General features: G+C 33.7%; 1 pseudogene across 1 annotated transcript; it reads left to right on the forward strand.

Moving 5' to 3' along the window:
* Positions 1-5,495: 5,495 nt before the first annotated feature.
* LOC143609219 (sodium/proton antiporter 2-like) lies at positions 5,496-12,047 on the forward strand (annotated as a pseudogene). The gene is made up of 10 exons (XR_013149383.1): positions 5,496-5,814; positions 6,261-6,434; positions 6,545-6,672; positions 7,545-7,721; positions 7,981-8,087; positions 8,938-9,058; positions 9,170-9,231; positions 9,703-10,005; positions 11,128-11,422; positions 11,500-12,047. The product of XR_013149383.1 is annotated as a sodium/proton antiporter 2-like (transcript).
* Positions 12,048-13,316: the final 1,269 nt, after the last annotated feature.

The raw sequence follows: 13,316 nt of genomic DNA on the forward strand, positions 1-13,316 counted from the left end.
TCACCAACCCTTGTCGTGGCACGTACATAGCCTGCAGTTGGTGGAAAAGAAATAGTACACAGCCGGCCATGTCACTATCAGCCGCTGCCTACCCACCAACCACCAGCATGGCACGTGCGTAGCCCACAGTTGGTAGAAAAGGAATATTATACAGCTGGCTGTACCTGCTTGGAAACCTACCTTCGGCTATAAATACTCCAACACCTTGGAACGGTATCATATACTCTCATATACTATCTTATACCATCACATATCTTATCTGCTCTAGCTATTTCTCTTAATATACATTTATATTCAGAGCAATCTAGTCTGATTCTCACGCCGGAGGGTGGTCACAAGGAGGTACCCCCCCATTCTCAGTGACGAGCTCACGGTGTCTGTTTTGCAGGTCATCAGAAGAATAACCATCTTTGCCGGACCTAACCCTCGTGGGAAACATCTACTTGACCCTAAGATTATCCGTAATCTGCCGGGGTCACTTAGTGTTTCTTCAGTACTTCTAAACAGCTCACTACCCCAACAAACGCAAGTTCGCTTGACAGCGAACTCCATAGAGTTTAGTGAAAAACTGTATAGAGTTCGCATACCAATTAAAAGAAAAAAAGAAACACTTTCCATCATTGACTATACAGTCTTTTTATTAACCTAAGGTAATTTGCCCTTGGCTAAAAAATATTGACTTATGAAATGAAAAGATACTAACTACACTAAGAAATTTAAACCAACTACTTTTTTTCTATGTTATGTATTTTGTTTTCATTTTTGTGTTTTTTATTTCAAGATTCAAGATTTGTGTGTTACAAACCATCTATGTTGGCCACGGCTACAATGCTTTGTGTTGTAGATGAAATCGATCCGACCAATTCCATTGGTTACAAAAGTCAACTTCTGGATCTGCTCAAAACCACTAAGGTTTGTCTTCTTTGTCCTTTCCATTATTGTTTGCTTCATGTTTTATGTACAACTCCCACTGCTCTTGCAACAACATGTGATGCAACGAATGGTAACAAAAGTACCATGTTTGAAACAGTCACAGTAAACACACTGCTTCATTTGTGCTTGCAACAAGGGTGATTTTGTCTTTTTGTGTTGGTTACTACTTACGCCTTTGCATGATATTTGGTCCAATATATTGTGGTGCATTTGACACAACTTACTTAACAAAAGATCAAAATGTATGCGTATTCAAGTTGTACTTACACACATAATTACTTGTACGCAGGATGATATAAACGAGTGTTACGAGCTTGTTATGGATATATCTTGTGATAATCAGAATAAACGAAAACGTGATGGAAATGAGTCAACTTATCCTGATAGTACATCAAATGCTCGTGATTCCTCCCTTAAGAAAACAAGAATCGATCCACAATTAGGTTTGGTTCAGTTGTAAGCTTTCAACCACATGCAAGCACTCGGTATCCATATATAACACAATGCATGGTGGTTGAGAACCGGTCCACTACAAATTATGTCGTTATGGCCAAACAATTACTCTATCGTTTTAGATCGTTTTTAGTGTGAGATAAATTAAACTTGGTGATGTTATATTTATAATTTATCAAGCAACGAACATTTATTTATTGTTGTATTGAAAATAAAAGTCATGGGAAATTTGTAGTGTAACAAAAAGCTAGGTGGAGTAGCTTCATTGATAATTAGCTTATGTTGTGTATGGTCCACTGGCTACTTTTTATGGCTGTCATGCATGCAGTGCACACCATGCACGACGCATTAGATGATGCCAAGAATAGCAAGTATCTTATTTGATAGGTGGGAGATTTGTAGGCCATAAAAAGTAACGTTTATACTATACACTTATTATATTAATGCACATGATACGTTATTATATATATATATTTATATTTATCTTTGTGATGTATGCTCCTCTCACTTTTTACCATTTATAAATCAAGTTTCTAAATTCTAGTTATTGTAAGTTATAACTTATTACTATGTGTATTAATAGTTAAGATGTTTTTAGGATAGTAGTTGTTACTTTAAGGCGAGTATATATTATGTCCTTAAAGTAATTATGTGGCCATGTTTCTTATGTGCAACCGCTTAATAGCAATTGCCTACAAAGATATAAAGAGATAGTGTGTGTAGAATGTTTATAAACTATTGTATGTAAGGTGATAACCCAAATAAATTGGCAGGTGTTGTATAAAATTACCATTACAAAATTTCTATCATTGTTGTCCATATCCAACCAAAACTTGTCACCGCTACCATCATTGTTGCTATCTTCACCACCACATGATATTGGCGGTGTAGGCGACGATGACAACGACCTGTAAACGGTGGTACTCTAAAGGCTAGGGTAGGGATGGCGGAAATGTGGGGATGATCGACAACTACGAAATGAAAACCCTAACATATATAGCACTTCCAGTTTGTCAAGGAAAATTCTCAAAACAAACACACACTAACATAGCGTCGATTCAAGGATTAATGGGTTTATTATTTTATTTAAAACTTTATAAAAAATATATTTTACAAAATAAATAATTAATTTATGGAAGAATGAATGGAAAATTTTGTTGAAAAACGGAAATTGGGAGACAGGTTTAAAAGAAAAAATGGCCCTACATTTTGTTTTTATGTTTCCAATTAGGTAATGGATATATTATGGATTTTTCTGAATACAAATCGGAAACAGCTATCCTCCAAAAAACTTTTATAATTTATAATTTTTTAAAAGAAAAATATTATTAAAAAGATGACACGATATGCCCCCGCGACAATAATTGTAAAGTTATATGATGTTATCATGTCGGCGATATTAATAACTAAATTTTGACTTGGTCATCGCTAGTAAGAGGTCTTCCAACACGTACATTTTAGACAAAGAAAACATATATATATATAATAATTTTATTATACAAAATGTGTCATATATTAAAATATAAATAGAAAAAAGTTTGTGAAGTGCTAAGGTGTCGTGACTCGTGATTTTAAAAGTTAGAAGTGCAGTATATTAGCTCTTTAAATTTGAATAATATTGGTACTATTTAGTTGGAACTCTTCTATTTCAAACGTCCAAAAGTAACATATCGCTTTCAAAGCATACCGCTTCTGTTATTAGTAAATTGTTTTTATTGACACGATAAGATTTCAATATATCGATGCTAAACACCTTGTGCAATCGTTTCATATCAAACACCTTACTTTGAGCTTCATTATCTCTTTTAAAATTACTCCATTTTGAACATATTTTAGTTCGTCTGAAAGCTCTCATTAATAATACAAACCCATAAATAGTTATTTGTATATTCCAAAGTGAATGAAAATTAAAATGTAAAGAAGAGATACAAAATGTTGAATAGAAAGTACTTTGAATCAAGGATTATTTTCAACCAAATTTCTTGACACTCTAATGATGTCCTTGTTGAAACTTTGTTAAGGAGGTAAACCGAAACTTAACACTATCACTGTCGTCTATCTATTTAATCGTTAGACCATGACAAATCGATAGTGACATTTCCAAGATTCAGGAAACATAATATAGGTAAGAAATTAGGAACTCATACAAAAGACAAATCGATGGACCATACAATGTAACAAATCTGATGACCAAGTAATAAATTCGGTTATCGCATAACATGAAATTAAATGGATTTGTAAATCTATTCTGAGAGGTCAAACTGTACAACCTCACAAAAAAACTGGAGCACATATTGCATGGGACCTCTCCTTGTGAATCACAAGTTGGCAACCAACCCTTTAAGAGGAATAGTCCTTTTTTGACATCACAACACACACCTTAATACAAACAATTCATTAATATCATTGTTTTTTTACACGATGATTGTTTTATGTCAAAGAGTAAAAGGTTAGGGTGGAATTTACGAAATTGTGTAAACGAAACTACATTGTCCAATTTAATATGTATGATGAGAAATCATTTCAAAACTTTTAGATGGTCTACGGTTATTCGAATAACATATGAGGTCTATAACATATAAGAATTTCACATTACATTGTCATTCTCTGGGTATATTTATAAGTTTGTTTATGACTTGTAAGTTTTTCTTACAGTAATGAAATAACGTCTAATTTTCACGTGTTATTTTATATTGACCTTTTTAGTCAGCCTTTTATAATAGAGTTTTTAGTACCTAAATGTTTTGTCAAATATAAGTACAAAGTATTTCAAGACATTTATGACTTCTAAGAACATAATTCACGAATATAAAGTGAGGACGTAATATTTCACGTATATAACTATGTAACAACTCAAGTAAACTTTGATAGGATATAGTTCGTTTTGTTTTTTATGGGTTCTCTATCCAGGCGTTCATGGTTACATTTTTTCTCAAGGAGTTCCTCGCCCAGGCAAAACACACCTTGCTAGAGAAGGTTTCCATCCCCTTATAAGGAAACCTTCGTTCTCCTTTTCAACCGATATTAAATTTACACTCCACCCCTTATAGATTTCAGTGTCCTCGATGGCACACTAGCCAACCCCTGGCTTTTATACAATTTGTGACAACTTAACTAAATCATGCTAAAATATTGTCCGCTTTGTCTCCACGATGTTGCCCATACAAGAACTAACAGTTATGTTTTCACGCAACGAATTGTTTGTCACAGCAAAACACATATTGGTAGAGAAGGTTCTCGCCCCTTACAAGGAGAGCTTTGTTCTCCCTTTCAACCGAGGTCGGACTTACATCTCCGAGCATCCAACAAAATTATAATGATACAGAGAAGAATAAAATGACTCGTGTGCAAGAATGATACACACATATTTACTTCTCAGCCCCTCAACTTTTGTAATGAAACGTTTCCCCTTTTAACTCACGTCTTTATTTTTTGACCCATCAATTTTAGTAATGATAAACTGGCATTTCAATTTACATATTTACTTTTTGGCCCTTCATTTTGATAATGAAACTTTTGCCACAAACTTTTATAGTTACGGATTGTATCGATACCAACCGACTTCTCGTAGCATACTCATTGTAATGCATGATAGCTTTCGAACACGTAATGCATTTAACCCGTTTCGTCACAAGTACACTTTATCGCGACACCTAAAAAGTAAACCAATGTTTTTTTGTTTTCTAGTTGAATGATTAAAGCTTACATTATTTCTCTATGTCAACACCCCGAGATATTAACTTTAAACTAATTGTAATGGGTTGTGCACTTGCCACCTCACCAACATTTATTTAACCAAGCCATTTCATCACCGTTAACACGAGCGCCAAACAAGAAGAAGCCCCCTTGAACACTAACCAGTTAACGGGTTGAGAGGCCTGGAATTTGGAGCCAAAGTTTTTCCAACCAATCAATTAATTCTACACACTCAAGTCACTCACATTTTTATTTAAAAAATAAATAATCTATATGTTGACCAGTTTTTTTAAAGTTGACCACCTACACGTGTGTACTTTTAATAGCTAGTTAGAAACAAAATTTTGCCTCTCAAATCTTACTGTACGATAATCCCAACAACGCCTCAGCCACCGTCAACAACCACCACCACCACCACCACCGTAACCTCCTGCCGTAGTTGTAATCAAGAGAATCATCTGAATGTCTTGTAGCAGTCTGCTTCCACTTAGAACACTCTCTCACTCCTTAAATCCCCAATTCAGAAACCACCGAGGCTCATACATCGCATCATCATCGTTACCTCCGCCACTGTTAACATCCAAATTATTATTATTATTATTATCATCGCAGAAAAGGAAGAATGGAGTTCTGGCACGTGCAGAAGATAAGGCACGTGGAGGTGGAGGAGGAGATAATACAACAAACTCATCTTCAATTCAACAGCAACCTAATTCCAATAAGCAGTTTCAGGTCTTACTAAATTAATATTCACTCATTTCTTAACCTAGATCTGTATTGTGATCTGTAATCTGTAACTAATCAGTTGGTTCATCAACTGTGTAGCTTAAAAGTAGATGATTAGCAGCATTAATACTGTTGCTTATGGTTCGGTTTTCACAGTTTTTATTACTAACAGTTTGGTTCCGGTTTGGTTTCACAGTTTGAGCTTTAAAAAATTCATATAGTTTAAAAGAAAATAGTCCATTTGTAAAACTAACTTGAGTAGGACTGAAATACATACACAGCTTCCACTTAACATTAGACTGAAATTGAACTATAAAGCAAACTTGAATAATCAACCTACGGTTAATACAAGTCCTGCAATATTAACATATGTATTGGTAGTTTACCAATAGATTTCTGGAATTGTTAGGGTTTTTTTAAGATATTGATGATAACATCATTTTCAATATTAGGATATAACATCAACGGGAGCTTGTGATCCTTTATGTTCAGTGGATGAAACAAGCTCACAAGAATACGAAGCTACTTACCAGCCAAAAACCGATTTATTAAAAGCTTTGGCTATATTTGGAGCTGCTGCAACTGGGGCGGTTGCAATTAATCATTCATGGGTGGCTGCAAACCAGGTGCGTGCTTTTCATAATCTCATTGCTTTTTACATGTCTGATAATATTATGATCGGATTCAATTGATATTTGATTTGATTTAAATGATTTTATTATGTTTCTTGATGCAGGATCTTGCAATGGCATTGTTGTTTGGAATAGGGTATGCTGGCATAATATTTGAAGAGTCAATTGCCTTTAATAAAAGTGGATTGGTTTACTAATGGCAGTAAGCTTGTGGGTTATTAGAAGCATTGGAGTAAGACATTAACATCCTTAATTTGGATTTTATATGTTCTTTATGCAATAGAAACAACCTTTACACTTTTCTCATGATTTTAGCAACCAACTTTAAATTAGATGCAAAATAGAAACCAGCTTACTTTTTATAACCGATCTTAGTGATCAACTTATATTTTTTCCCCGATTGTTCAGAAATTGACGTTGTGGCAATGTGGCATCTAATGTAAAATTTAATAATTACTTTTCAATGCAAACTTTAGAAAAAGTATAATGTTTTCAAATTTTGAGTAAATTTGTTTTTTAAGTTTTTCCCATAAACACAGTTTTGCCTATGTGGCATCTGATGTGGCAACTGGCATACCATCAGCTAGTGGCACATAACAATTTACAGTTATATTCGGTTAAACTGAGGCTGGTTGTTAAAAAAAGTAATAAACCGTAAGATGGTTTCTGTTTTCCACCTAACTTATAATTTGGTTGCTAGAATCATGGGGGAAGTGTGAAGTTTGTTTTTTTATATCATGCAATTTGTTCTTTTTTTTTTTTTTCCAAAGGTTATCCATATATTTAGTTTTATTTATACCAAAATCAGCAATGTTAGGATATTATAGAATAACAAAAAACACACTAGTTTTTTACATCGGACCATTACTTCTGAAAGATTGATGCACGGGTGTTTTTGCACTTCTCTAATTTTTTGGTATCATTATCATGTTTTGACCAAATTTGGTATAAATGAAACCAAATACATATTTGGGTGGCTTATAAAGTTGTTTTAATATGTGTAACCGCATATATTATGCCCATTTTCTTTAGTTAAGTACTATTCCTAAATATATATGTATCCACATTATAATAATTCCAAAAATTGCAAATTTTGTCATGCAGGCCCCTTCAACTGACATAGCTGTAGCAGAGTTAACACATGCATCAGCAGAAGTTAGTGAAATAGTGTTTTTCTTGCTTGGTGCAATGACAATAGTGGAAATAGTTGATGCTCATCAAAAATTTAAGTTGGTCACTGACAATATTACCACTCGCAAACCACGTTCCCTCCTTTGGGTGGTTAGTAATTTGTTTTTTTTTTGTTTTTGTTTTTGTTTTTATTTTTAAACAGTTATAATATTCATTGCATTCATTCAAATAGTAGCACTTTTCCTTCAAAATATTTCCCTCCATTTTTTAAATATATATGTTTAAAGTTTAAACTTAATCTATTTGGTAACTGAAGGCCAAATCATGCTTAAGCATACATCCCTTTTACCAAATAATGGCATCATCAGTATTCTGCTTTATCATATATAAACATTGATGATGATTTCAGGTTGGCTTTGTGACTTTTTTCCTTAGCTCGGTGCTTGATAACCTCACATCTACAATAGTTATGGTTTCTTTATTGAGGAAATTGGTACCTCCATCGGAATACCGAAAGTATGTAATTTTAGCTAAATGATTTGTGTTTCATTTTTATTTACTTTAATAAAGAATTGCACACGTGAAGTCCTTATTTTGGGGAGAAAAAACTATTGTTGTAAGAAATTTATGCCGAGTTGCTCAAAAAGGACAATTGTCAAGAAAACCTTATATGAGCTTTTGCTGAATTCACACATAAGTCCCTGCTCTATTTTTTGCTTGATTAATTCATGTAACAATAAGAACTGAAGTATAAAGTTTTTATATTTGTTTATTCAGTGAAACAAGTTGTTACAGTTAACTGATTTGTTTTATTTACTATGGAATTGATGAATATGTTTTTTTCTAGGGCTTTTAGAGGGGTAAATACGATATTTTGAAAGTTCAAAGGAAATACATCAATCATGAACTTAAAGAAAGATACATATACTCACACACAGTATAGGTGAAGTTCTATGCAGAAGAATTTTTGCGAGAACAGAAAGAACAAAATAAGTCATTCATTGTTTAATTTAAAATAAAACAAAATAGTTAAAATACAATGCTTATTCGTCTCTTTTAACATTTAAAAAAATGCATGAACACGATTTGTTTATTTATAGAACCTACACATGCGTAGGCAAACGTTTAAAAGGGGGAAAACATATAAACAGAATAGTTTAATGATTTCTGATGTATATAACATTGACATTCGTATGTAAAAACTAAAGTTTTTAAAACTATGAACCAGTGATAGAAAAAGTTAAATGATTTAGGTTTGTTCTTTTTGTTATTGCAATAATTCAATCTTCTGTAATGAACCTCTATATATACGTGAAACCAATTTCCAGTTTTCACACGTAATCTTATGAGTATACATTTTTAACAGGTTACTTGGTGCTGTAGTTGTAATAGCAGCAAATGCAGGTGGAGCATGGACTCCTATAGGTGATGTAACAACCACTATGCTTTGGATACATGGCCAAATATCCACATTGCCAACAATGACGGTCTCTCCTTTTGTTAATCTTTTTATTTTGTAGAAAGTATAATTAGTCAGTTAATTAATTTACTATCATACAAACAAACGACTAATTATGATCCTATTTCTGTTATTACAGGGCCTATTTGTGCCTAGTATTGTTTCTCTTGCAGTGCCTTTGGCCCTCATGTCCTTCTCAAGGTACCTAAGTTTTATTAAAAAAAAAGAGGTTTTGTTACATAATTGGTTATGAAAATTGTGATTTATTCATAGTTAGGATGTCAATATTTCCTTTTTTAGAAGGATTTGTTAATTTTACTCCCATTCTCATAATCACTATTAATATTTCACAGTTGTTATTGCAAATTATTCATTGTTTTAGCAAAAATTCAAAAAGTATACTCTAGATTTAGCAAAACCGAGTGATTTTTTGGACAATTTTGTGAACTTTGTAAATGCAAAAGAACCATAGTACTATGATGTTTCTCAAGAAGGATGGTTTGTTTGCAACAAAAAGTCAACTATGATTTTGTTTGAAAAGTCAAATTAGCTTTTTCTTAAACTACACATCTCAAGTCAAACATTGCAATTTTCATGGCAAAAAGATGACACGTTGGATTATAACTTGTAAGTTGTACATCACATTATTGACCATTTTTTCATATTTTTTAGTGAAGTTGATGGGAAGGGACAGAATGCAGATGATGTTTTGGCATCTGAACAGATGGCGCCACGTGGACAACTTGTTTTTGCTGTGGGAATTGGGGCATTAGTATTTGTTCCAATCTTCAAATCTTTAACGGGCTTACCTCCTTATTTGGGTATGCTATTTGGGCTTGGAGTTCTTTGGATATTAACTGATGCTATCCATTATGGCGAATCAGAAAGACAACGGTTAAAAGTACCTCAAGCATTATCACGTATCGATACTCAAGGAGCTCTTTTCTTCCTTGGTATTCTTTTATCTGTTAGTAGGTATGTCTTAAGATCCTTTTTGTAGAGGTGATAAATGGGTCGATTCGGGGTTTTCCCCTAACTGGCCAAATAGGTAAAATAATAAAAATTTGTGTTTTTTTTAACGAGTCAATTGGGAAAATCAGAATGATTAGCTAAACTGAAACAGGTCAAGTCAAACTTCAGTAGGTATGCTCTAAGATTACTTTTTTGTAGTGGTGATAAATGGTTTGATGCGTTTTTTGTCAATCAGGCCAAAGGGGTAAAATATAATAGAAAATTTGTATTATTTGTTTCCAACAGCTTTAGCTAAAAGTGAAACAGGTCAAATGGGTCGAACTGGTCAAACGTCATCTGAATGTATTGTTAATGTATACAACTTATTGAATCACTTTATTCAAAAAGTTAGATTATTGTTGTTAGGAATGAGTATAATAACCTATAAACTTACCCAAACTAATAACCGACTATTCATTTTTTTAGAACTAAAAAGTATGATTTGTTTTGGTTATGGCTTGTTCCAAAACCAAACCGCGCACTAAAATATAAACCTGATCGCACTGAACTTTGTTTGAAGTTTTTATTTGTTTTATGGCCCAAATTCATTGATTTGGGCCAAAAGTTCAATGCCCAAATTTATAAACAGGTGATTAACAAAAAAACTTAGGCCAAAAGTTTTAGGCTCTAGTTCATTGTTTTGGGTAATTTTTTGGGCCCAAACATTTCAAGCCCAATTTTAAAACCAAAAACTGACCCATAACTGAACCGGACTGAACCCATACTAAATCCGGAAAACCGACATTTCTGTTTTGGTTAGGTTTGTGCCCAAAACCGGCCCTTGCACGCCCCTAAATGTTGTGATCACATATTTTTGTAATCATATTAGAAATATTACATAAAAAATCAATCTGTTTAAAAAGATTAGACAAAGGGTGTTTTGGGTCAACCTGGCCCGTAACAAAATTACTTGTTTTAGACTGTCACCACGCACCTCTACTTTTCGTCCCCCTTTTAAGAAAGAACTTGAAAGACTTTAGTGATAAGGGTATCCATTTTTTAAAGTGGACAGTTTTTTGGGACAAATTGGAATAGAAATGTGGATCAGATTTCTAACATAACTTATTTTTCTTGAAACTCTTGAAGCTTGGAGGCAGCAGGGCTTCTTAGAGAAATAGCAAATTACCTTGATGCCCATATTCCCAGTAGCACGCTGATTGCAAGCGCGATAGGGGTAGTTTCGGCGATTATAGATAATGTTCCATTGGTGGCTGCAGCCATGGGGATGTATGACCTTTCATCTTATCCCCAAGACTCCCAATTTTGGCAGTTAATTGCGTTTTGTGCCGGCACTGGTGGTTCCATGCTTGTTATTGGATCTGCTGCTGGTGTTGCTTTAATGGGAATGGAAAAGGTTGACTTTTTCTGGTATTTAAGAAAGGTATGTTCTATTTGAACGTTAGTTACAAACTTATAGTCAATAACTGATATTAATGTAAGTTTTTATTGGTTTTCCAGGCAAGTGGTTTTGCGTTTGCTGGTTATGCTGCGGGGATTGCAGCGTATTTAGCAACTCAAAATCTACATTTCTCTCCTACAATAGCTGCTAATATTCCATTCATCTCGGGTTCATGAACCAAGATGGTTTGGAGAAAGTGTTGATAGAAGTTGCTGTTTTAATAATATTGGCCCAATTGTATGTAGTTTTGTTGTTTGTGTGAGAAAAGCTTGACATGAGCCGGTTGGGTTGTCTAGAAGTAGATTCAACCTTTCTAGAAATAATATAAATTCGGCTTAAACTCGGACCTTTAGCATTAGGTGAACCACAAAACCGATCTTTTTCATGAAGACACTGGAAGAGCTTTAATAACTTTTAAGATATCAATCGAAGTTATGTTCTTAACAAATTGATTCCGATAGCTAATTAGATAAGATGTTTTTGATACTTGTATTTGATATTAAACTCGTTGATGCTAAACCTAAAAATATATACAAAAGTTTGACCATGAGTGCTTATGGATTACACAGGATTTAAATTATATGACCTTGTTGCAAATACAAGTTGTTGAAACCAAGACCCGATCTATGTGGTCTAGAGGAGTTTTTTATTCCTTGTCCGGCCGGGTTGAATAGGTCCATGTCTGCTTTGCCAGGCCTCGCCCGGTTAGATGTTTATTATCTCTGGGCGCTTCTGAGACGACGACTTGGACCATGCTGGCCATGTGAATTCTCTACCCGTTTTGGACTTTGATGTCTTTATCCGGATCCATCCCACTGGGTCATATCTCATCAGAAGTTGAATTATATTTACAAGTTTTAACTCCTTTTAAAAGGTGGAGGAACAGGAGGCAGAGGTCTGAATACATTCAGGTACATATGTTAATCATTGTTAACAACTTCTAAGTGTTTTAACTTGCTAATAAGAATTGTTTTATCTGCTTATTATGTTTTGATATAGCAACAACCTGTTTTAAGAGTGTTTGGTATTGTTTATCCAAACCATTTATGTGATTATCTGAGAATGCTTATGTAATTAGTTGATGAATATGCATATAGGCGAGGCTCATTACAGACCGCTAAATTATCGCCTGAAAAAAAGTAAAATTAATTTTTTTTTATCAAGGGTCTATGTTTTTTTCTATTTGTGTACACATCTTTAATACAAATGTGTATGTGTTCTATATAAAAAATCATCACACTAATTTGTACACGTCCTTTTATTTTTAACCGTTTTCCTACTCATGACTTAAAGATGTGTTGGTTCTATACATAAACTAATTTTTTTTTATTAAAAAAAACTTAAAAACGAATGATTTATTTTGTTCCATCACATAAAAAAACTATGTTCTACCCGTAATCCTCACTAATCTAAGTACAAACAGATAATCAACTTGTTGATATAGCTAATTTCACTATTCAGGTAATCTGGCATCAATTTATAATCAATTTTGTAAATATAAGCTCATAGATAACAAGTATAAACAAACCTATTAAGAAGAGATGCAGATTTGCCCCTAATAAAATAATATGACAACCGAAAGCAGTAGATTATTAGCAACGAATGCCATAATGTTATAACCTCCTCTTTCAAATAACAACCACAAGATCGTTGAAACGGTTACAACTTCTCCTCCGTATACATTCCTCCATAGCAATATACATTACGAATCACGATCTCAGATCAAATTGTATTCTAGAAATGCATGCAGGTATAAAATCGATCAACGAGACAACATGATTTGTAGTTTGGGGATACACTTACTTTGTTAACAAGCTGAGTCGAGCCCAAGCTAGGCTCGTTTTCACTTACAAGAGCTCGGCTTGGTGAGTCGTTT

The sequence above is a fragment of the Bidens hawaiensis genome, unplaced genomic scaffold (genome assembly GCF_021521415.1).
Source record: "Bidens hawaiensis isolate Kalapana, Puna unplaced genomic scaffold, B.hawaiensis_p1.1 tig00419516_1, whole genome shotgun sequence".
Classification (NCBI taxonomy): Eukaryota; Viridiplantae; Streptophyta; class Magnoliopsida; order Asterales; family Asteraceae; genus Bidens; species Bidens hawaiensis.